Source organism: Schistocerca americana, chromosome 1, assembly GCF_021461395.2.
Source record: "Schistocerca americana isolate TAMUIC-IGC-003095 chromosome 1, iqSchAmer2.1, whole genome shotgun sequence".
Lineage (NCBI taxonomy): Eukaryota > Metazoa > Arthropoda > Insecta > Orthoptera > Acrididae > Schistocerca > Schistocerca americana.
This window is the reverse complement of record NC_060119.1, coordinates 615,745,539-615,770,836: the sequence shown is the minus strand read 5'-3', so window position 1 is coordinate 615,770,836 and position 25,298 is coordinate 615,745,539.

Below are 25,298 nucleotides of genomic sequence, written 5' to 3'. Positions count from 1 at the left end.
CCGTTGCATGCGATCTATCCTTTCTAAACACCGTCTGTGACTTTGTAAAAATTTCAGTATGAATTTATCTCTGGCTTCAGCCAGTTTTTCGTACCTATAACGATTTCAGCTTCGGTGCTCAATCAGCGCTTGAAGATCCGGTACTTTACCAACGCAGCTTCGACAGTTTACAATTACAATACCGATTGCTGCATGGTCCCCGCATGTGTTGACTTTGCCCCGCACCGTTTGAGGCCAGTCTGCCTCCTTCGTAGTAATTCAACCATAGAGTTCCGACGTGAATACGAAGTATTAACACTGTGTTCACATCCTCTGAAAGTACGCTAGGGCTGTCAAAAGCTCCTTCTCACAACTCATCCCATCACTTCCTCCAGAAAGCAACTCGCTCCAGACGTCCTCATATCAGTCTGTACTTGATCACCATGGTACGCACCTTTACAACACTAGCGTTGACATTACCAAGTGAGGTTGCCTGTCGTTTGCGACAACAATACGTCCCGTATCCTCCGCAATATCTCCCATTTCGCTTTGTCAAGGGTGAATGGTGTAGCATTGAAATTCCGAGATTCTTCCCGCAACAGGTACATGAACCAATGTATGCCGAATGGCTCCATCTCTTTCCATCTCGGCCCTAGCTATAAGGAAGACCAATACTACGTTTTCCTGTGACAGTTTGGCTATACGCTGTAACTTCGTGGGAAACAGCCTTTCCGACGGTGGCAGTCCCATCATGAATTCTCTTGGTGTAACCAACAAGGAACTAAGTGGCCCGTTCACCGCATGAAACATCGCCTCCTGAATTATCGCCACTTCAGTCATAGCATCCCCAAGCTGGTCCGCTAGCCCACGCAGTATCCTCGCTACGTTCAATTCGTTCTGCAACGTACTCAGTTGATTGTGTATTTTCTCCAAATCGCTACAAATCGTTGTTCAGAATCTCCTTCGTTTCACTAGCCCACCGTGTTAGCTCTGTTGCTAATTCCCATACTAGTGTCGTTAACCGAATTGTGTACCACTCCACACCATCCTTCACAGAACTTACCATCTTCTGAAACTGAAAAACAGTGTTATTTAACTCCTACATTTCTTCTTCGTCCGTTGCTCAAAATATTGTCTTTAACAATTTTCCTCCAGCATTTATCCAGTCCCACTTCAATCGACTCCTACATTGAGGAACCACGTCCACCAACTGTTGCTGCAGGACCCATAACTTAATGTAAGTGAACTGCAACTCCTGGTACTCTCCCTTTATCTCCCTAAATAATTTATTCTCTTGTGTCTCCTTACACAGTTCCGAAACGGCATCCTCCAACCTACAAACCTCATTCCTAATCCGGCATATCTCCACTGTCGTTTTTAGTGTCCATTTATGACTAGCAAACCACACATCCATCCGGCTCGAGTGCTTCACATCCGATTCTAGAGTCTGAACAAACGTTCCCTCCCCTGCCTCGCCCTTGCAGACGTATAGCAACAGCAGGACCACACTTGTTCCCTAGGATGTCCTTTGCCTTTTCGCCACCTGTAGAACAAAATTACTTTCATAAACTGCGTCATGGTCTCGATTTGAACAGTGACCCGAATATATTAGTAGAATAAATTTCCCTTACTTCACGACTATGATCACAAATTCTTTGTCATTGGACTACCGGTTTCGGTCTATAATGACCATCTTAAGATCTGTTTTACATAAGCACCCATAGACGTGAAGTAAATTTATTCGAAATTACACTATCACCTCGTCTCTCGTTACGAGGTAGCAGAATCTACAAAAGAGTAATATCAGTTAATAACGACATGAAAAACTAACAACTCCACAAAAAAAAGAAATGTTCCTATATCAATAAAAATACATACTCCCTGATGTACTAAACCAGAATTCCTCCAACAAATAACAATTATACAACTTACTTACACTCCCTTATCTATAAGGCACATCATGCACTTTAAGTTACCTATTCCAGCTTCTTTCTTTTTACCCCTTTGTAACTTTCATCTCCTGGTTGGTTGCCAATAATTCATGTATCGCCTCTATCATTCCCTTAGTCAGTTTTATACGACTGTTGTGTATAACAGAGGTTTTTTTGAGGAACTATATCTTCAAGTTGACCGATGAGGTCATTTCTACGACCTGGAATTTTGTTAAAATTTTCGTCATTTTCCCCTTTGATGTATAGGGAGTAGTGTCCCGCGGTATTACTACAATTTTCCCATGCGTCTGTTCAGTTGTTCCTAGCTTTATAGCGCCTTAGTACATTCCTTCAAACGTCCCTAATTCTTCTGGCAAACTACCTCACCGACTCATCATCTGGTCAAAATTTAGGAATTAAAAACTTCAAAGGGAGATTGCATTTTCCTGCCATACACCCCCACAAATGGCGACAAGACAGGTGCAGCATGAATCTTTGCATTTTAGGTACACTGTACATAGGCGTCCCAATCGTCGTGTGTGGAACCTATGTAGTACCTCAACATCTTTGCAATTGTCTCATGCATGCTCTCGGTTCTCGCACCGGTCTGCGGATGAAACAAACTACGCAATACGCAGCATAGTTGTTTAATTAAATCCGAGACAAACTTCGTACCCTGGTCCGTAATTATGGTCTCAGGCACACCAAACTTTAACATCCAGTTATTTAGTAAGGCCTGCACAAGCAAGGGATAAGAAGCGTGAGGTATTTAAATCACAGCCACGTTTTATTATTTACGAGGGTTTGTTGTGTGGTCCACACCATAGCGTACAGTACTAATGTTGCGAGCAGTGTTGTGGAATTTTCCAGCACAATAACGGTCCGTGTTATACGGCAAGAATCGTGCCGGAACGATTTCACGAGATGATGGTGAACTCACGTTGATGTCTTGGGCAACAGATTCACCTAGCCAGAACCTAACGCCATAGATCTGGGACGCTATCTGGCGGCCAGTACTTGCCCACAAACAACTGACCCTTTAATATACGAGATTGGGTAATCCGTGTGCAGATATTTGGTCACATATACCTGCAGAAACCTACGAAGGACTTGTCGAATTCACGCCACGCAGAATCTATGTCGTATTGGGTGGATCAACATTTTATGGGTTTCTGGAAAGCCCTGTGTTTCCAATGTTAAAATTGGGCTTATAAATTACATGTTTTCTCAGAAAGTATTTGAGCTAGGAAGTTGAAATTTTTACACGTTATTTATTGGAGTATTGGCTATAGCGTAACGCAGGGATTTTTAAAAATTTGAATTCAAGGAGTAATGTTTTCGTTTGTAATGAAAATTCACAACTTTTTTGTGCCATTTTTGTTTATAAATTCAACAGTATACAGGGTTTAGAAGAAACGGTGTGTTCAGTTGCGCATAAGGGACTGTGCAACGTTTCCTGAAAATCTGAAGCAAGTTAGTTTGGTAGATCCTGAGAAAACATATAATTTGTATGAAAAAAAAATAAATCTTTTGGGAATCGAGCGGATTACCTTTTTACTGAATACCCGGTACATAGGATGGATTATCTTCATCTTCTGCAAACTCCTCCTCCTGCTTACTCTTTGTCCTCCTGCTGTTTACTCTGACTTGTATTTCTTGGCTATTTAGAGCCCTGTCGCAGCCCGAAAAGATTACTTGTCTAAAGCAAGCATCGTTTGTACCATGTTGAAACGTATTTTCATTCCCATATTTCTAAATACTTTGCGTCTTCAACGTTGCCATTATTGAAAGTAGCAACAGCGTCATACACACCAAAGTGTAGTGTTCTTATTCCAACAAACACAGTCTTGGGGATTCTTGACAATATAACATGATTTATACTTTCATTGGGGTTTTGAGTTTAACAATTAAAACATTTATTGAACAGTTTAGGTGCTGCTCCGTCTCAGGAAATAGGTTTTATCACCTTCATTGCTGCATCAGGCAGGCTATGTCTGTGACTGCACACTTTACCAGTTAGCAACCCCTTGTTGTACTTAACCAACTGTTTTCTCCTTTGGGACAGAAGTAATGATGGGGATTTTCATCGGTTGAAAAAGTATGAAAAAAGGAATCCAAACAACGTTCTTCAGTTCATCGACACTGTGTGTGTGTTTTGCCTTATAGACATTCCATAATACTTCTATATTTCGTCAATTACACTGTCAGTTAACCTTCCCTTCCCATCCAACCCTGTGCCATCACTAAGTTTTTGTTTTTTGTAAGAAGTTTTCAGTCGCCGAAGTCTTGATCCCATTTGTTTCTGTACATGTCCAATACACTCAGATTTCTGCGCTACAACATTATCACCATAGGGTTTCAGTTCTTGAATGTGCTTGAAACTTTTAAAATCACCGTCACCGAAGTAATTCACATATTGCACTTTATCACGTGCAACACAACGTTGAAATATACTAGCAACACCAGCCACTTGTATTCCTACACTACTGCCATTATAGTTAGCTGTGCAATTATTTTCAAGTGAAGCTTTATTTTTTTTGTAGACACCTACAGTATGTAGGTCTTACTGCTACATCTAAAACTGTATACATGCTGATGGCGGATACTACACCATGATGTGTGTTCCCATTTGTGCAAGGTAGCATCGAATGCCGCAGTCAAGCCATTACCGCTGATTTCTATTACTACCTCTTCCACAGCTTTCATCATTGATTCTATATAGACATCTTCCATTTTAGACCCTATAAATCTATTATAGTTCGTTTACTTGGAAGATTCATCATGTCACAGGAAAATACACCTGCAGTAGCACCCCTACCAACTGTACGCAAGACATAAACAAATCTATTGTTGTTTTCATAGATTTTGCTATCATTTTCCTCATTTAGAGTTACTGCAGCACTGTGCCAAACAGTGGTCATGTATGAACACTTACCAAACTTCAGATCCAATTTCACTGGAAGGTTCTATGTGGTTTTTATAGATAGTTGCAGAGCGACTTCACTGCATTGAGTACGTCTTACATAGTTTTGCAAAAAAATTCCCTTGAGAAATGACATATCAAATATTTAATTCAAATCCGATTCGCCCTTAAAACATTAAACTTTTCACTAACTGAACAAGCTTCCTGAGCGAAGTGGTTTCTTTCTCACTTTAATTGCAATGAGCAGGTGTACCAAAAATGTTAGGTTCACACACTTGGTTGTCGTCTTAATTATTTGAGATATAAACACCTGCATTTGGCTTTCCAACATTTCTCCTTTTCTTACATGCCTTCAGTGGATTTATAGTCACTTTACTTTTACTAATGGTTATCCTTCAATAAAACAGACACTTCAATGAACAGAATTCGCTACGAATACCTTCAGGATTACAAAAGAGTAACTAAACATGAAACACATGACAACGGAGCGAGCAATTAACATACATCAAAAAAAGTTTTCCATCACCCCGGATCCCAGAACTCCTGAGGACAGACGTTGACTGTGGATATTGTATCACAGGCACAGTCCCTTTGACTGTTCAGAGATGTCACTAAACCCGCCCAAAGAGTAAACAACCATGCAAGAGCAGCACCTATTGGACGCGAGGTGTCCGACAGCCGATTAGTTCGTCATTCCACCAGGAAGGATGTACATGGCTCTTGTTGTCTGTAGTTCAACCATGCCTACACGGTCAATACCGCGGTGCGATCGCGTCCACATTGTTACTTTGTGCCAGGAAGGGCTCTCATCAAGCTAAGTGTCCAGGCGTCTCAGAGTGAACCAAACCGATTTTGTTCAGAGATGGATGAGATACAGAGAGACAGGAATTGTTAACATTCCTCGCTCAGGTCACCCAAGGGCTACTACTGCAATGGAAGAACGCTACCTACGGATAATGGCTCGGAGGAACCCTGACAGCAACCATTTTGAATAATTCTTTTCGTGTAGCCGCAGGAAGGATGTCGTGTTACAACTCAAACTGTGCGCAATAGGCTGCTTTATGTACAACTTCACTCCCGACGTCCATGGCGAGGTCCATCTTTGCAACCACGACACCGTGCAGCGCGGTACAGATGTGCCCAACAATATGCCTAATGGAACGCTCAAAATTGGCATCACATTCTCTTCACCGATAAGTGTCGCATATGCCTTCAAATAGACAATCGTCGGAGACGAGTTTGGAGGCAACACGGTCAGGCTGAACGCCTTAGGCACACTGTCCAGCGAATGCAGCAAGGTGTTTTGGGGTGGCATTCTGTGGGGCTGACGTACGCCGCGGGTGGTCATGGAAGGCGCCATAACGGCTATACGATACGTGAATGCCATCCTCCGACCGATAGCGCAACCATATCGGCATCATATTGGCGAGGAATTCGTCTTTATGGTCGACTGTTCGCGCCCCCATCTACGTGAAAATTGCCTACTCGGCGGTCTCGCCATGGAAATAGGTGTTCTGGCAGACTCGGCTACGTGAAACGTGCTCTGGTTGTAAACTATATCTGTCTACACTGGCTTCGGTCGGTTTATGAAATTTTGCTTTAATTCCTTTACTTGTCTTTATGTTCTTATATAAATTAATAGACTAGATATTCTGATTTGGACCTGTTAATATACCTTGTGAAACCCAACAGACAAAATTTTGCTCACTTAAATCATGCGACAAGTACCAAGTCTATTTTACCCAAAATCTATCTTATTATTTAGTATTGCATTAAATACACTCCTGGAAATGGAAAAAAGAACACATTGACACCGGTGTGTCAGACCCACCATACTTGCTCCGGACACTGCGAGAGGGCTGTACAAGCAATGATCACACGCACGGCACAGCGGACACACCAGGAACCGCGGTGTTGGCCGTCGAATGGCGCTAGCTGCGCAGCATTTGTGCACCGCCGCCGTCAGTGTCATCCAGTTTGCCGTGGCATACGGAGCTCCATCGCAGTCTTTAACACTGGTAGCATGCCGCGACAGCGTGGACGTGAACCGTATGTGCAGTTGACGGACTTTGAGCGAGGGCGTATAGTGGGCATGCTGGAGGCCGGGTGGACGTACCGCCGAATTGCTCAACACGTGGGGCGTGAGGTCTCCACAGTACATCGATGTTGTCGCCAGTGGTCGGCGGAAGGTGCACGTGCCCGTCGACCTGGGACCGGACCGCAGCGACGCACGGATGCACGCCAAGAAAGTAGGATCCTACGCAGTGCCGTAGGGGACAGCACCGCCACTTCCCAGCAAATTAGGGACACTGTTGCTCCTGGGGTATCGGCGAGGACCATTCGCAACCGTCTCCATGAAGCTGGGCTACGGTCCCGCACACCGTTAGGCCGTCTTCCGCTCACGCCCCAACATCGTGCAGCCCGCCTCCAGTGGTGTCGCGACAGGCGTGAATGGAGGGACGAATGGAGACGTGTCGTCTTCAGCGATGAGAGTCGCTTCTGCCTTGGTGCCAATGATGGTCGTATGCGAGTTTGGCGCCGTGCAGGTGAGCGCCACAATCAGGACTGCATACGACCGAGGCACACAGGGCCAACACCCGGCATCATGGTGTGGGGAGCGAACTCCTACACTGGACGTACACCACTGGTGATCGTCGAGGGGACACTGAATAGTGCACGGTACATCCAAACCGTCATCGAACCCATCGTTCTACCATTCCTAGACCGGCAAGGGAACTTGCTGTTCCAACAGGGCAATGCACGTCCGCATGTATCCCGTGCCACCCAACGTGATCTAGAAGGTGTAAGTCAACTACCCTGGCCAGCAAGATCTCCGGATCTGTCCCCCATTGAGCATGTTTGGGACTGGATGAAGCGTCGTCTCACGCGGTCTGCACGTCCAGCACGAACGCTGGTCCAACTGAGGCGCCAGGTGGAAATGGCATGGCAAGCCGTTCCACAGGACTACATCCAGCATCTCTACGATCGTCTCCATGGGAGAATAGCAGCCTGCATTGCTGCGAAAGGTGGATATACACTGTACTAGTGCCGACATTGTGCATGCTCTGTTGCCTGTGTCTATGTGCCTGTGGTTCTGTCAGTGTGATCATGTGATGTATCTGACCCCAGGAATGTGTCAATAAAGTTTCCCCTTCCTGGGACAATGAATTCACGGTGTTCTTATTTCAATTTCCAGGAGTGTATTTGCTGGAATTGTACAAGACTTGGATTTCTTTTAAGTAATCGATTCAAATTATTTTTGTCCTGGTTGATCTGACTGCAAAAACACAAAGAAAACACTCAGAAAATAAATTTCACAATGTATCAACACTGAGAAATTAACCACTTACACGCATTGCCTAACATGACTATCTGATTGGGGAAGGCATGGATATGCACACAAAAGATCATGGGGATGAGGAAATTTGGAAATTTGTGGTAAGGTCTTAGGACCAAACTGCTGGATCATCGGTCCCTAGGCTTACACACTACTTAACCTAACTTAAACTAACTTACGCTAAGGACAACAGACACACCTATGCCCGAGGGAGGTCTCCTACCTCCGTCGGAAGGGGGAAGGCGGGGGGGGGGGAGCTACGAGGACCGTTTCAAGGCGCCTCTGACCGCGCGGCTACCCCGGGTGGCCATGTGGATGAGGATAGAAAATAGCGTAATTCATACCAAAAAAAAGAAATTTAAGTGATTTTCTACTACCGATAGCTGCTACCAAGCCTACTGCAAAGTCAGCGGAGAAGTCATGGCTCAACCCTAATCAAGCGCCAAGCGTCAAAAATATTCATTAAATTACACATTACGAAAACCGAGATAAATACTTCACACATGTAAGTATTCGATCTCTACTGCAAATTTAATTCTATGTAACGATTAGATAAGAACTGAATTTATAAGAATTCTGAGTAAAACGTACATTAAAATGCCTATTGTGTACAGAAAGAATCCGTCTGTTCCATGAGAAAAATCAACCCTAATTTGAAAATGTGTGCTACATAAATGCTGAAGGTGCAAGTATTTCCTCTAGACCAAATGAAGAAATGAACTTGCTTCCTGACACTAGCTATGTGAGGTCGTAACTGAACAAAGCCACCGACCTTCAACTCCTAGAAAATCATGAAAAATACAAAAATTCAACCCCATGTTTGCACTATAATACTTCATGAACTTATTTGAGACGTTTAAATCAGTTCCATATAACTAGCTGTAATGAGAATATAGAATCTTTGTATTGTACTTCACGTGATAGCAAACCTACTCAGACACAAACTGCTTCCTAGAAAATTGTAGTAATAATAAACACGAAATTATACACACTGTAACTAGCACGATTTCTCCCTAATGTACAAAAGGCTGAAATAAACAGTATTAAGAACAAGTAAAACAGTATATCCAAATACTTAAATCTGCAGAGTGTGAAAGGTACATATGTTCTTACCAGGTCTCAGCGTCGAAATATCCCACACTGGAGCTATTGTAACTGATGTCGCCTTTCAAGAAGAGAGGTAGCAGCCACCAAAGAGGACCACAGTACACTCTACCCACCAGTATCTTCTGACCAAACACCTTTCTGTATTTTCCTCTGTTTTATTACTAGTTGGCAAACTGCTCGAGCGACGTATAGTTACCAGCCACCATTGCGAAACTCACATTGAGATGCGCATACTGGATTAAAGTACACGAAAACCAAGAAATAAGGACATAGTTAAACAAATATCAGTGTACGAACTGAGTGTAAAGTGACTCACTTCCTTCGTAAAGGCTTACTACTTTCGCGTACAAGTGGGGGGGGGGGGGGGGGGGGGAGAGGAGGGCAAAGCAAAACAGTAATGACTTAACATGACTGCAAGATAATGCATGAGAAGATCTGAAGTATAGGGCTCACAAAAACAATCAGTATTATGATCAAGGCGTACAATATTTGAGAAACTGAATAGTATAAGACGACCACAATATTATTGCACTTGGGGGCTTAGGGAGTTTCGGTTGGCATTTAATTACTCATGGTGTAGTCAGGATTCGTACTATGTGCACCAGTAATGATCTGAAACTGTTGATAGTATGATGCGGTTTCCTAAACCACCACTGCACTTTTCTGCTGTAAATTCACCGTGTATAACGGCCAAGTACACTGATACCGTGGTCCAGTAGTAGTTGTTTACGATTCGCGTGCTTCTGTGGGAAAAAGCACTCATGAACTAGTGACTAATATGACGACACGGCATATATATTACAGCAGTCTCTGTGTCTTTCATGTCCGAAGTAAACGAAGACTACCACAGTGTGAGGGAAGCCAGCCTACATGCTGCAGTGTACCATCAGGCCAGAGGCGAATAAATCAGAGGCAAATAGATCAAAGGCAAAGCAGCAAGGGGGTCTTCCTGCAGATACTGTGTCTCTCATGACAACGGTGATGCATCGACCGAAATTATTTGGATTTATTTTAAAGTACTGGAGACTGACTGGTACTAACTGACAGCAATTATGCAGCAAATCGTAGCTAGTCATAGATTCATGCGACTGACATCGGCGTATCTCGCAAAAAATATTGGAAAACACTGGTGAGTGAACACAATACGAACAGCCTTAGGTTTATTGAATGTTTTCATCTCTCAATGTCTATTATCCCACATGACAAGTATGTGTCTGCTTATGACCACAATTTTAGAAATTACGTACTCGCGTACGAGATGTTTACCTTGAGAACGTTGGAATCTTCCAACCAGACGTTTTCCTTAATACATAACCAGAAGTGTCCGAAATGAAAGAAAAATTATATTCAAGATTTCAAAATAATTGTAGAGACTCCAAAAGAGCGAAGGTCGTAGCTTATCGTTAATGTACCATCGATAGGTATAAAACAAGCCTTTACTTCAAAGAAACTCTTCCGGCAATTACCTTAAGAGATTTAGAAAAGTCATGGAAAATTTAAGCTTCGATGGCTGGCTGGGGAGTAGAAACTTGGTCCGCCCGAATGTGAGTATAGTATGGTAGCCGTTGCGCCACCTCACTCGATTCACAGGCTCTGCAGTTCCCACTTATTAACCCAGTAGAACTCACGTGACTCTGCCTTCATCCTTCAGCGATTTTCTTGGTGAACCCTCTGCTAAGATACCGCTACAAGCGACCCGTGCATGTGGGGCACTGCGGGATGGGGAGTGCCGGTCCAGATATGCTTACGGGACCTGTCAGAATCCGAGTCACTTTCAACTACTGAGGACTGCAAACACCTGCTGTGAGAGCTGCAAACGACTAACAATCAGGTGACTTGCATGTCATTATACTACGATGACTTAGCCTTATATGATCCATGATCAGTATTTTAAAATATAAAGACAAAGAACATCAAGCATATTGTTTCAGTAAAATATGTTATTTTAATTGTAACTCTCTATTTTTTGAGACATTACAACTGAAAAGATTCATCCCAATTAATCTTTAATGTATGCCTTATATACTGGATGGAACTTGTATATTCCATATTGGTCTCAAAACGGCAATTGCAGGAGCAATAAAAAGAATTTTGCTGATCAGTAGCACTCTTCGTAGGAACAATATCATTAACCTTCGACACGATATAGCTTAGGTATCCTATATGAAGAAAACAACAGGTGTGAATTAGTTACAATATTCTAGAAATAACAGAACAGGATAATTACACTCCCTTCCCAGCGTTCGTACACCGCCACTTAATATCCACCAATGTATAAAAAATTTCACTTTACGTAGTCTGATTCATATGTGTCCGAACCCAAATTAGTTTTTCTTGTTATTCAGAATCTGTTTGTCTCCAGGGCAGTGTAAAAACATCGAAATTTCGGTTCTGGTAGCTTTGATCCGTCACGACATTAATTTCTCTCATCATGCTTGTCCGATGTTTCTCTTAACAAATTTGTAACTGTAGGGTCTGATGGTACGCCTATACACTATTGCTATGAACACCTATCTAGTTTCATTATTTATACGGTTTTTTAGAAATATAATTTGATCATTTGGTTATCGTAGTGTATCACCGCACTTCTGTCACATTTTCTTCTCCACTGTCCCTCTTATTACATAGCATAGCGACAAAGTCAATATTTTTTACTTCACTTTTTTTGAAACTAGGACTTTTATAACGTACAAATATTCGAGCCCTGAGATTAGGCGAGCCACTTGTTGTAATACTCATTCAGTGTGTTTCCAAGACGTATTGCAATTGATTTCATTTGATTAAGAAAGTAACCTTTGGTGGCCGTTTTCGATATTACTGAAATTTCCAGGGTGTTGGAACCCAGGGCTTTCTTGTTTAAATCTTTCGATCCGATATTTTCACTATTTGGATGAGACCTTTTTCCAAGAACAGGCTTCTAATTTAAGTTGTGATTGAAACTTCCTGGCAGATTAAAACTGTGTGCAGGACCGAGACTCGAACTCGGGACTTTTGCCTTTCGCGAACAAGTGCGGAATTAAAGCTGTGAGGACGGGTCGTGAGTCGTGCGTGGGTAGCTCAGATGGTAGAGCACTTGCCCGCGAAAGGCAAAGGTCCCGAGTTCGAGTCTCGGTCCGGCACACAGTTTTAATCTGCCAGGAAGTTTCATATCAGCGCACATTCCGTTACAGAGTGAAAATTTCATTCTAAGTTGTGTTTGCTTAATCTAGGAGAACTGTCGGTATTTTAGTTATTATGCTCACATGACAATTACTTTTTACTTAATTTCAATCAAATCTTTCGTATGATACTCTACACTGTATTCCTGACAAGTAATTTTTATACACATCGGCAAGTCAGTTTGCAAGAAGTACATAGCAATCAGTATTTCTTGGTTACTCTTAGCTTTATGATGGTTTCTTTATTTCACACGCCAAACATTCTTCTCATCAACGTCTGTATATTTACTTCACATATGACAAGGACTGATAAGATTCATGGAATACTGTTATACCAAAACCAGACTATTGCTTATGAAATTAATGACTTTAAGTGAATATTCATTTATTTTGTTACGATATTCTTATACAGCCTTTTTTCTACAACCCCCATGATAACTGACACAGATCTCAACTTAAGATTCCTGGATATATGTCTGATAAATCTCTTCTCTCATATTGTTAATAAGTTGCAAAGAAAAAGTCATCACTACTACTTTTATATACACAATCAGAATCGAATATCAAATTCGAAGAGTTCTATGCAACGCAATATGCAGTTGGTCAACACTGTAATGTAATAATAGATTTTCACATGAATAAACGAATTACTAGCGTTTTAACCAGATAGTAAAAGTGAATGTAATCAAATTCAATGTGTCCCGAGATGCTCTGGAATCTCAAGATAATTCTAAAGCAGGAAGAAGAATGATGAAAAAACCCATAGAAATCGAGAAAATCCAGTAACGAACCCCTTAATAGACATGGTGGGGATTAAATGTAGGAAAAGTATGTAGCTGGTATAATGAAGAAAAGGATTGTATGCACAAAACCCGGAAACTGACAGAGGCAGGCATTTCAGTTTTAACAGGATTCTTCGAGAAGTTATAATAAGAAACAGAAAAGAAAACCAACACAAAAAATTGCATTAAGCGCTGAGCACGTAGTGTCTTGCATCCAAAGAAGCTTGCTTCGTATATGGGACCAAAATGTCTTCCACAGCAAGGTGATATGGATTTCTACATAGTGTAATGCCTGCGATAAAATTGTTCTGGCTTTTCAAAAAAATGTGAATATGTGCCTAAAAGTAAAATTAATGAAGTAATGATAGGGTAATATCCAATGTAACCACTAGGAGTGTGCAGTCTCAGAAGTCTGAAAGTGGTAGGGATCTAGAAAACCTGGGAATGGAAATACAAAAGTTCCGATTGGATACAGTTGAGGTCAGCAGAATTAAATGGCAAGAAAATTTGGATTTCAGATCAGACGAATGTAGGGTAATATTAACAGCAGCAGAAAAACAATGCGAGTAGTATTCGTTATGAATAATAGGTTAGGGCAGAGTGTGAGTTGTTATGAACAGTTCAATGACAGGTTTGTTATCAGAAAGGGCAGCAAACCAATGCTAACAATAGTGTTTCATGTACACATGCCGATGTCACAAGCGGAAGATGAGAATGTAGAGAATATGAATGAGGGTATAGGACGCATAATTCAGTACACAAATTAAGATGATAATCTAATAATGATGTTGGAATGAAGCACAGTAGCAGGGGCAGGGATAGAAGAAAGAGGTATGGGAGAATCTAGTCTTGGTTGTAAGAATGAGAGAGGAGAAAGACTGTGTTTTGTAATAACGATTATGATAGCGGGGAGACTTATTTGTATCTGCAGTATGCTATCATGTGCGATTTTATTTACGATGAGCCATCATGAGTTGAAGTTAATTGCACTGAAGATAGCTACGCAGTAGTTACCGATCTGCAATAAAAAGATTAAAAATTTACGAACTACGCTGCCTTTTCTCCTATCTTCTACTAAATTCTATGTTATACCTTCGACCGGTGTACGAGAATGACAGATAGAGAACTACTTAAGTTCAGGAAAATAACAATGGGGTACCCATTACATTGTAAGTTGAACATATGATGGGCCTATCCTCTTTACTAACACCAGATTATGATGGGTCGCCTTCGCGAAACTATAGACCTGTCTTACTGGCTAACTCTTGGAGAATTGTGTAACATATATTATGCTCAAATGGCATGTAGGAATTAACTTTCTCCTTTCCTTGAGATCCAGAAGAACGTGGTCGTACGATAGAGATCACACCCGATGTTAATCGGAAAAGGGACTATGCACGCACTTTGTGGCATTCCCAGAAAATGTGAACACCTCCAGGTAGGATGAAGAACATGTAAATTTTTACTGGAGACGGTATCCGTAGCAAAAGGAATACTTGGTGTGAATCAGGTGAAACTACTTCACTGTAGATTAAGAGCTGTAGCTGGTGATAGTATTAATTCGTTCGGTTTGGCATGCACTTCCGAATGGGAGAGAAAGATTTCTGGGCTTGCTTGGAAGCGAAAACTATGATATTGTCCTGGGACTGGATTCGATGAGTAAACATCACTTCAAAGTCAATGTGGCGTGGAGCATACTAAATCTAGAAGGAACATCATTCTATTTTGGTTGCCTTGTCAAAAATATCATAACGCAATATGGTGAACACAAGATGTTGGGAAGCTAACTAGACTGTGTGCAAGCTCTCTTACACTTGACTTCTGAGAGAAAATATCGACAGTTACAGGGAATTTAGCAAGGATGGTGGTAGGAGCATATTAGCCAATTAACGCATAACCCTTAGCAGAATATGATGAACTGGACAAAGTGCAGTGCTTTGCATGCAGTAATTTGTTTCATGTGCAAGAAGTTGAGTGAAGCTGGGCACTGCCGATCTGCATACATAATTTTGGATTACTGGAGGTGGAGTTATCATGAGGTGCACTGGCAGCCAGCGTGGAACTGGTAAAAGAAGAAGAACAGGGATTTTTGTGTACTGTGTTCTAAGCCAGGACAGTCAGCTTCTTTAGCCATAGTTGCAATGAAATAATAGGTAACTGAAAAATTGTTAGTGGAATACATGTACCATTGCCAGTTATGCCAATGACAAAATATAGTATTCGAACTAGAAATGAACTTTCAGTGTGTAGGAAGCCATATTAAGTTCAACACTACATCGAGCTGTTAACGAAGTTATTTATAAAATAACAGCTCTGTGGCAGAATAATAGGCGAAATTATCAGCTCGCGGGGGGTGCTGGTGGTTATTGTTCCAAAGAAGAGCTCAGATGACAGTAGGTCCTATAGATGCTGCTATGACTAGCATATTTTAATCATCGTACAGTCACAGATGTGTGCTCATTGCCATATATTATAGAAAAGTTGGATAACTTGGGAAAATTGCGTTATTTTACCACTATGGATTTATTAAGAGGTTACCATCAATTGGAGCAGCACCATGAGACAGACCTAAGACCTCATTTACAGTTACATCAAGTCATTGTTATTACTGCTAAATGCAATTCGTATAGAATAACTCGCTGGCAACATTCCAACATCAATTGTATAGGTTGTTATAAGACCCAAAACAGTAACAGTGTATATATATCTTGCCGATCTTACAGTATTTTCATAAGATATTCAGGAAAATGTGGTATATTCTCAGGATATCTTTAGTTGATTACAGATGGCACAGCTAACAGTTCATGGAAGTTTCACTTTGTATTGACAGAAATTCACTCGTTGGACCATCTTAGGGTGTGTGAACAAAGCAGCCGCTTGTACTAGCCATGTGTGAATTCCCTGCTCCTCTTACTGGAAAAGAGTTTCCTTCTTTTATTAAGGTTAGCCAGTTATTATAGGAAGTTTACGCCAAAATTTTCTCGTTGAGATGGCCTCATACACTTATGTTAAAAAGGGAAGTAAAACTTAAGCAGGCTCTGAACTGTGAGCAAGTCTTTGAATATCTGATATACTACATGATGGTGCTAAGCAAGGTCTGATGAATAACATGCATAGTGATAATTTAATACATTTATTAATAACACATACATCAAAACAGAAATAATTCTTTTAAAGTGAAGAGCACGTGCTCACATTCCAAGTCAAGCTTAACCAGTCAGCTATACAATTCATTAAGATATGATTCTATAAAAGTGGAACATGATAGTGGATATACTTCAACAGATGCCAGCTTATATTGAATTTAATTGTGACCACATACCAGCTTAATGCCCTTCCAATCCAGATTTAAAAGTATTTAAGAATGAACTGCAATGTGAAATAATAGCTTGAATTTAAATGTAAATACATTGTGTCTCAACTAGTTACTGATAAGGAAAAATAATACAATGTTATTTAATAAATGACATCAGGTTCAGGTAATGGTTGAACTAACAGTGCTAACATACCTATAAGCACCAATTAAATCTGCCAGTTACAATATCCAATTGACTCAGAAATAAATATCAGCGACAAGATTTTTTGTTCAGTCTGTGGACTGTACATATGCCAAACACTAGAGTGGCATGTAATATTACTAACTGGAATGCATCATATGCCATAGGGTTCGCTGTACAACTGGTGTGGCTACATAATGGGTTACACAGTACAATAGCTCAGGCAATCTGAAAAGTAATCAGAGTTAGCCCTCGCCAACAACTATTATAATTCTATTGTACCAATGTGGTCTGCGTTTCTTTTGTGTACCCTGAGAGGATCACAGTGCTTAGCAGTAACCAAGAACTGTTCTTAGAGTACAAAGATGAAGTTTGTTTTAGATTTTGCGAGTTACCATAACCTTTAGTACATATTACTCAAGTTACATTGGGCACATAAGCTCTGACAGTTTGAAAAGTCACCGCCCAACCTTATAATATAAGCTCTTTAATAGAATTACTCATTAAGTCACTGAACCTTAGCTGACTGACATAAATAAATGATATACTAATCCTGGCCATTTGCATGTAATTTCACTTGCACTTACAACACTGTATTCAAAATACAAGTGTCAGCGACTACTAAGCAAACAAAATGCACATTGATTAAATGGAGGCGCCACCTGCAGCACTGTATCAGAATGTTTAAAATAATGGTCATATTAGTCACACATATCAAACACCGTCACTGCAGTTACTATGTGGGTGGACAGTGCTGATGTATTACTTACCTGGGCAAACACTTTAAATTTATATGAAACATACTGCCAATTTCGCTGTTCTTGATAGTGTCAAAGGCTGAAAATTTAGCTGTGACTGAATCTATTGGGTTATTGTTTCCACAACTGTCAATAGTAACCAAGAACACGTATTGTAATAGAATATAGTTCTATGGGCAAGTCATGAGGTTGTTTACCAGGCTGAGTACAATAAACTTTTCCGTTTTACTGGCTTGGCAACTCATAGTAAACATGATAAACCCTTTCCAAACTGTCTTGTTCTCAGCTCATGATTGACTGCCTTGCTCCAAGTTCATGCTTCCCCAGCATGGTCTTCAGGTGGCACCCCACTGCAACCAAACATCGCAGTGCCAGAGATGTGCCAACAATTGGGGCACTGAAAGCTCCTCACTTTCTTTTTTTTATATAAAAAACATTTTTTACTATCTTGAGATGCCTGCAAGCAACCTTTACAGGGTATGTTCTGCCAGGAAATAGGTTGGACCAAACACCTGATAGCATGTGGACTGAGACAGCCTAATAAAGCAGAAAAGGTTTGGTAAACTATAGAGAAGGAGATGTTAAGAACGATTTATGGTAGTGCATATTCCCATTGCTGCACCTATGGTAGCCATTTCAAAGCCACAACAGATCACACAGCTATAAAGTGACTTATGGGCCTTAAATATGTACTAACTGCTTCACCTAATGGGCTGTGTGACTTAGTGAGCATGGTTTTGAAGTAGTACACTGTTCCAGGATATTAAATGGCAGTGCTGGTAGATTAAGTTGCAAGGCATACACAGTAGAACATGGTAGTTCTGTAGATGAGTACCTTAAGGCCCAAGTGGCTGACAGAGTGTCAGCAATTTGTGATGAAAGCCAAGTTCTGTGCTGAGAATAGGTTGAACCACAACAAAACTAACTGTGGACGATGTGTAGTCATGCTGGCAAGTTTACATGACAGGGTACAGAGGCATGCCCATGACTATATTTTAACGGGGCGTAGGGGTCGTCATACAACTAGATGACTGAATATTGATGGGAAAGGTGTGAACAAGAAAAACTGAATACCATGTGCATGGGGAGCTGAGCTACATCATCAAAAAGTTTTGTGACAGAGATCAACAGACCATTCCAGATTATTGGTTTAGATATCCTCAGACTGTTTGCACAGACACCAGTGGGGAATCAGTATGTCTTTACTAGGACAGGACACTCTTTGCTTTATTTAACAAAGGTGAATCACAATGTTTAACTGACAAAGTAGAGCTTGATGTCCACCTTTCAGTGGCCTTCACCCCCCCCCCCCCCCCTCAATTACTAATATGAACTATTGGAAAGTAATAATGGGATTCTTAAAGAATTGAATGGCGTTTTACTCACCAAACCTGTACAATATGTCGCAATTCTTATATTCATATATATCAGAAAAATTTATGCAAATTTCCCTTTATAAATTATCAGATGCTATTTTTATCACCTTTCTCAAGAAACAATGAATTTTTTTATGTTATATAGATGAATCTATGTCAAATAAAGGCTGATCAAAATAGATTGTTCTCTGTGATGACAAATTTCAAAAGAAAACGCATATTTGTTCCTTGTTATGTGGCATATGTACGGTTGGGCTGTGGAGGGTTGAGTTTGTTTAATTAACATGGTTGAGATAAACTTCCTTTATTTCAATACAGGCAGAACAGAGAAATGCAGTGAAGTTTCTGACATATCTTCATCTTCTGCAGCAAGGGCATAACTGCAGCATACACAGGTGAGAAGGGCCAACAATGTGTTCTGAAATAGAGATCTGTATCGCTAGTCAGCCTTTAATTATGGCAACACTAACAGTTTGATTTAACTGACCGCTGTATGTGTAAGGGGCCTAAAGTAATCTAACAAACCTGACTATTTGGCAATGACTGTAGCAATTCAGTATGACAATTAAATTTCTAAGACGCCTATAATATTTAATTCAAAATAAGTTACTGTAAAATGAATCCCAATTCTTTAAAAGTCTTCAGTAACTTAAAAACGTTATCAATTGCTTGAGGGCAAATAAATACAATATCTCCAAATGACACTGATTACTTAAATTTTGGTAGGCCTTTAAACTTCAGCAAGGAAGGCGAGTTATATAAATAAATAGGGTGGATCATTTTAATCCATAATGGGGAGTAACTCAGGATGGAGATGAGAGACAGCAAAATGCTACAGATAAAAGTTGTAGATAGCAAAGAGAGTCACACATTGCGACTAATGGTCATGAACTCGATCGTGATTTTCAAGGTGATACGGAGATTAAAGTAATTTTTTAATGGAGACCTTAATATTTGATTCAGGCTTTGAAAAGAGTGGCAACTGTTACAAATGAAATAAAAAATTATCCCAGTACTTGGCTATCTCAATGAAGATCAAATAACCAAACATGTTTTTAGTTCTAGTACGGATTAATTTAGAACAAAGGAGGGGTACAACAAATACAGTATTAGATACAAGCTGGAAGGAGCGGCCCAAAGAATGAAAGGCAAGTGAACTCATTCAGTGACCTAAGAATCAATTATCTACGTTTTACTTATGTTTGTTCTCTCTTACAAGTGCCACAATAACTTTTATACGGTATGATGTATTTATTTTTGACAAAAAAACACGTCAGTTAAAACTTAAAGTTCAAATCTTCAATTGAACTTTCTAAATCTGATGTCACAGATAGGGTTATCCATGAAACAAAATTTAATCTTCGAATGACCTTCGATAATTACCTTTAAGTCCGCAATCCGTAGCTGAGTGGTCAGCGTGAAGGAATGTCAATCCTAAGGGCCCGGGTTCGATTCCCGGCTGGGTCGGAGATTTTCTCCGCTCAGGGACTGGGTGTTGTGTTGTCCTAATCACCATCATTTCATTCCCATCGACGCGCAGGTCGCCGAAGTGGCGTCAACTCGAAAGACCTGCACCAGGCGAACGGCCTACCCGACGGGAGGCCTTTGCTACACGTCATTATTATTATTCTTACCTTCAAAATCATGGTTATTTGCAATGATATATGACCCATATGCCCCTTGCAATTTGCATCTAACTTTGTATTTTGCTGCATCACTCCTCTACTCCAGTTAATCCGTATTAGAACTGACAACATAATTGCTTCTTTGACCTTGACTGAACCTTGCCATGACCTTGAATAATGTATCTTTACCTATGTAAAATTTGCCGTTCTTTTGAAATCTTGAATCAAATATCAGATATTAGGTTTCCCAGTTTAAATAATCGCTTTAACCTCCAAATCGTCTTGAAAATCACGCTCAAGGTCACTGCCATTAGTTAGTAGCAATGCAGACCCTCTTTCCCATCTACAACTTTTATGCAAAATATTTGGCTAAATCTCATCTCCATCCGAGATATTCCCTATAATGGATTATAATGGTCCACATGTGTGTAAGGTTGCAATTTGCTACGTACTAAATCGCCTTGCTTGTTGAAGTTTCAAGGTCTACGAGAGCTTAAGTAATCAGAATCGTTTAGCGAGCTTGTAATTATTTGCCTTCGTGCAGTAGAGATCCTTTTTAAAATTATCTAAGAACTGGATTCATTTTGAAGTAGCTCGTTTTGCAGAGTATTAGAGATCAGAATTAAATATGTTAAGCACCTTGGAAATTTAATTGTGGTAGTGAGACGTACACAGGACACCACTGTGATGTGACACACATGTGACTACAAACTGAAAACAGAATAACAGAACCAACCACACAAACAACACCCAAGGTCTAGTAGCCGTTAATTTTACCAGTGTGACTTATTAGTGTACTTAGCCACAACATAACAGCACTAACTTTACTGGATAACAAACCGAAGGTAGTAGTAGTAGTAGGCGGCTCTAGGATTTTGGCAATAAACGTGACATTGATAGTGAGTTTATTAACTTGCCAAGCCTGTGGCGGATAAAACCGAACTGGGTAATGCTTAGTTAGTAATCAGAGGGTAGTCCCAGTCTCCATTCAGATCTTATCGGTAGTTAGCCTTAGCTTAGAACTACCGAGCTCACTCCACGAGTTTGAGTGTGGCTTCGCCACTTGTAGCCTAAACCGAAGAACCAGAAGCCGGCGCTTTATGACTCGTAAATAAACAGACGCATCTGCGACTACGAACATCATTCGCAATAACCAGCACTGAAAACATGGGGCAACCTCTCCACAACAACAGCCAGTGCAATGTTTTGCCTACAGATATTTTAACAATTTTAATCGTAAATCAGCAATCCTAACGACAGTCATCAACGTGGTCACAACAGATTAAAACACTTATTGTTCACCACGCAGAGTACTACATGCAAGCCCATCAACAACCCACTAAGGTGGTGAAAAGTCCCCTTAGAAAAATTTTGAATTACTGTGCCGATAAACTTCTTGCGTTATTTGATTTTCAAACAGCTGAGCAAAACTGAACGTACTCAGACATTCCTCTCTTTACTTATTCCGATAATCACTAAACTGACACACAATATTTGTAGCGCATGGCAATCTGACTTTCAATAATCCCTACAAAAGAATGGCCCTGACGAACATTAACCTATACCTTTCACAAATCACTTACCTCACAAAAATTTTCGTTTCTCGAACTACTGCAATACAGCGAGCGCCACTACTGCCAGCTAAATAAAAGATTCAAACTACTGAAGGCACTAACTACTGATAGGCATACTAAGCTAATGAAAGATTTTGATAGAGAACAAACAATGTATTTACCTTAATAGTGTTCAAAAGTCATAATATATATATATATATATATATATATATATATATATATATATATATATATATCAGTTACTGATATCCAGTACTACAAATTTACTCTTTCTGGCGGACACACGTCCAGATCGTCCGCTCTTAAAATTCTGCCATCTCTCTCCCCACATCCACCACTGCTGGCGGCTCACCTCCTACTGCGCAACGCTACGCACTGTTAATAGCCAACTGCCCAACACTACAATAGCGACTATTTCAACAACGCCCACCAGCCACAGACTGCACACAGCACAGCAAGTGATTTTCATACAGAGCGCTAGGTGACGTGACCAACATAAAAACCTAAACAACCTAGTTATATATGTAGACCCTTATCCGAGGATGCCTCACTGGAATCTTCTGATTTTTCCTCGTAGTTTGTGTAATTAGTGTAGCTATTGTTTATTGCTAGCGCGTAATTATAGAGAGTATTTCCTTTGTAGTTGTAGTTTTTCATTGTTGTACAGTAAAACAATTGTGGTATGCATGTAGATATGCACCAAGTATTTCGCAGCTGCACTAGCAATTAACGAGATATTATTTTCAGTGCTATGTTAATGTGTTTTCTTATTTTGCTCTTCAAATTGTGCTTTTCTGTGTTATCGTGTGAAATATTGTGACAATAATGGCGTGTGGAAAACGTAATACTAGGCTCCAAAGTGAACTGAAAAATGACAGTGAAGACGAGAGTAGTGTGTTAGCGCCACCGAGTAATGAATTAACTAATGTTCAAAGTAGTAATTTGGTAACTGTGCATAGGGAAATGGAGCAGGCGGCAAATAATTATGTAGACAGTGAAACAATTAGTGAACAGGGAAGCATTATCGATCGATCGGTCGGCAACAGCTCGCCTCAGGAATCCGAAATGACGGGACACAATATTGCAAATACTGTAGATTCAGGTTTTGGGTCCTCACTGTTTTCTCAAATAAGTCAAGACACATTTTCTGCTCGTCAAAATGTGAATGTTGCCGGTACAAATGCACTGCCGAAAAGCTTAGAGGAACAGATTCCAGACACTAATACATTATTATTGCAATTAATGCAACAAATGAAACAAAATCAGAGACAAACACAGCAACAGTTACACACAATGGAACAAAATCTTCGAAAGTTAGACACAATGGAACAACACCAGAGACAAAAAGGGCAACAGCTTCAAAAGTTAGACACCACGCTTGAACAAACACGTGAAGGTCTAACTGCTAAGTTACTTAAAATCGAATCGAAATGTCAAAGTCTGTAATGACGTAAAAACACAAATTTTTGAGCATTTCCAACCTGTTATTTCGCGTCATGAAAATGCATAACAGAATCACGAAGCAACCATAAAGAAACTGAAAACTATGGTTCATGAAAATCACGACACCTTGCAAGCTAAACTGACTCAGTTGCATCTACCGATTCGGTTACGCAACTTGCAAAAACCAAGGAAAACTTAAAGGACACAGTAGATACGATTTCAGCACAAATGGACACTGTGGAACTTGGTTCAGAAAAACACACTGAGGAAATAAATTCACTATCGGAGAAAGTTGCCGAACTTTCGGATCAGTTCACTGACTTATCTACAAAGGTAGATGATGATCTGAATGACACAAGACCTGTAGCCTTCACTGACACAGAAGAGTATGAACAAAATATGAAATTCAAACAAAATCAGAATCAAATTAATACGCAACACAAAAGAAAAAGACGGGAAGTATAAGATCAGGTGGCACAAGTAATACAAGAATTACATATTTCAGAGGACATTCGCGCTCCAACACGGAAAGAGGGACTTAGAAATACGGAAAAGCCACAAAATAATAACACAGGGCATTTCGGAAATTATGAAGGAAATTGGCAAGGTGCGCCGAATTTTGAGATGGAACCGCCGACACGACGTAACAATGACCGATATGGGACTCGCCGACACGATGATTTTGACTATAAGCCCACATCCACCACTGCTGGCGGCTCACCTCCAACTGCGCAACGCTACGCGCTGTTAACAGCCAACTGCCCAACACTACAATAGCGACTATTTCAACAATGCCCACCAGGCACAGAGTGCACACAGCACAGCCAGTGATTTTCACACAGAACGCTAGGTGAATTTACCAACATAAAAACCTAAACAGCCTACTTACAGTGGGTGAAACTAAGGTCAGTAGTACAGAGTAGTAGGAAATGCTTCGTAAACAGGTTAGCAAAACAATTGCGAAAAACAGGGGAATTGCTTATCCACATCGTTCACAACAAGCAAATGCTACCTTGTAGCGGAAAGGTACCGACACACGCACACAGGGAACAACTTGATTAACGGTTAAGAGAGCACGTGCGCAATGCATAAATCTCCTTAGCAGTTCATCCAAAAGCTTACCTGAACACACCTGATGCCCGAACCCGAGCGAGTATGAGCCACACGTCCACAATCTCGAGTCAGATTGCAATTCAGCGATGTAATAATGTCAGTAGCAACGTACACTGGCAACAGCCAAGGTGAATGACAAAGACGTAAATCAACACCCACGATTCCACTTCTCTGCTCGTTCATCAACGAATTGTTTTGAAATGTAAAAAGAAGTGTGCTCCTTGATTGAAGTGATGCGGAATTACAGAAGATATACTAGCAAAATGGTTCAAATGGCTCTGAGCACTATGGGACTCAACTGCTGAGGTCATTAGTCCCCTAGAACTTAGAACTAGTTAAACCTAACTAACCTAAGGACATCACAAACATCCATGCCCGAGGCAGGATTCGAACCTGCGACCGTAGCGGTCTTGCGGTTCCAGACTGCAGCGCCTTTAACCGCACGGCCACTTCGGCCGGCAGATATACTAGCATATGATACAGTGAAGCATTAAAACTGTTCTTCCTGGGGTTCTCATAACAGACATTTCGACACCGTCTTACTCAAGAACAAAAGTTAATAATGTACTGAAACGAATTGCACCTGATGAGAGACCGACAGTATCGAAATGATTCGTGTGATTAAATAAAACACGAAAAAATTATCACTGAATGAGTTGTGATCCCTACTTCATAAACATTTTTCAGTCTCATTT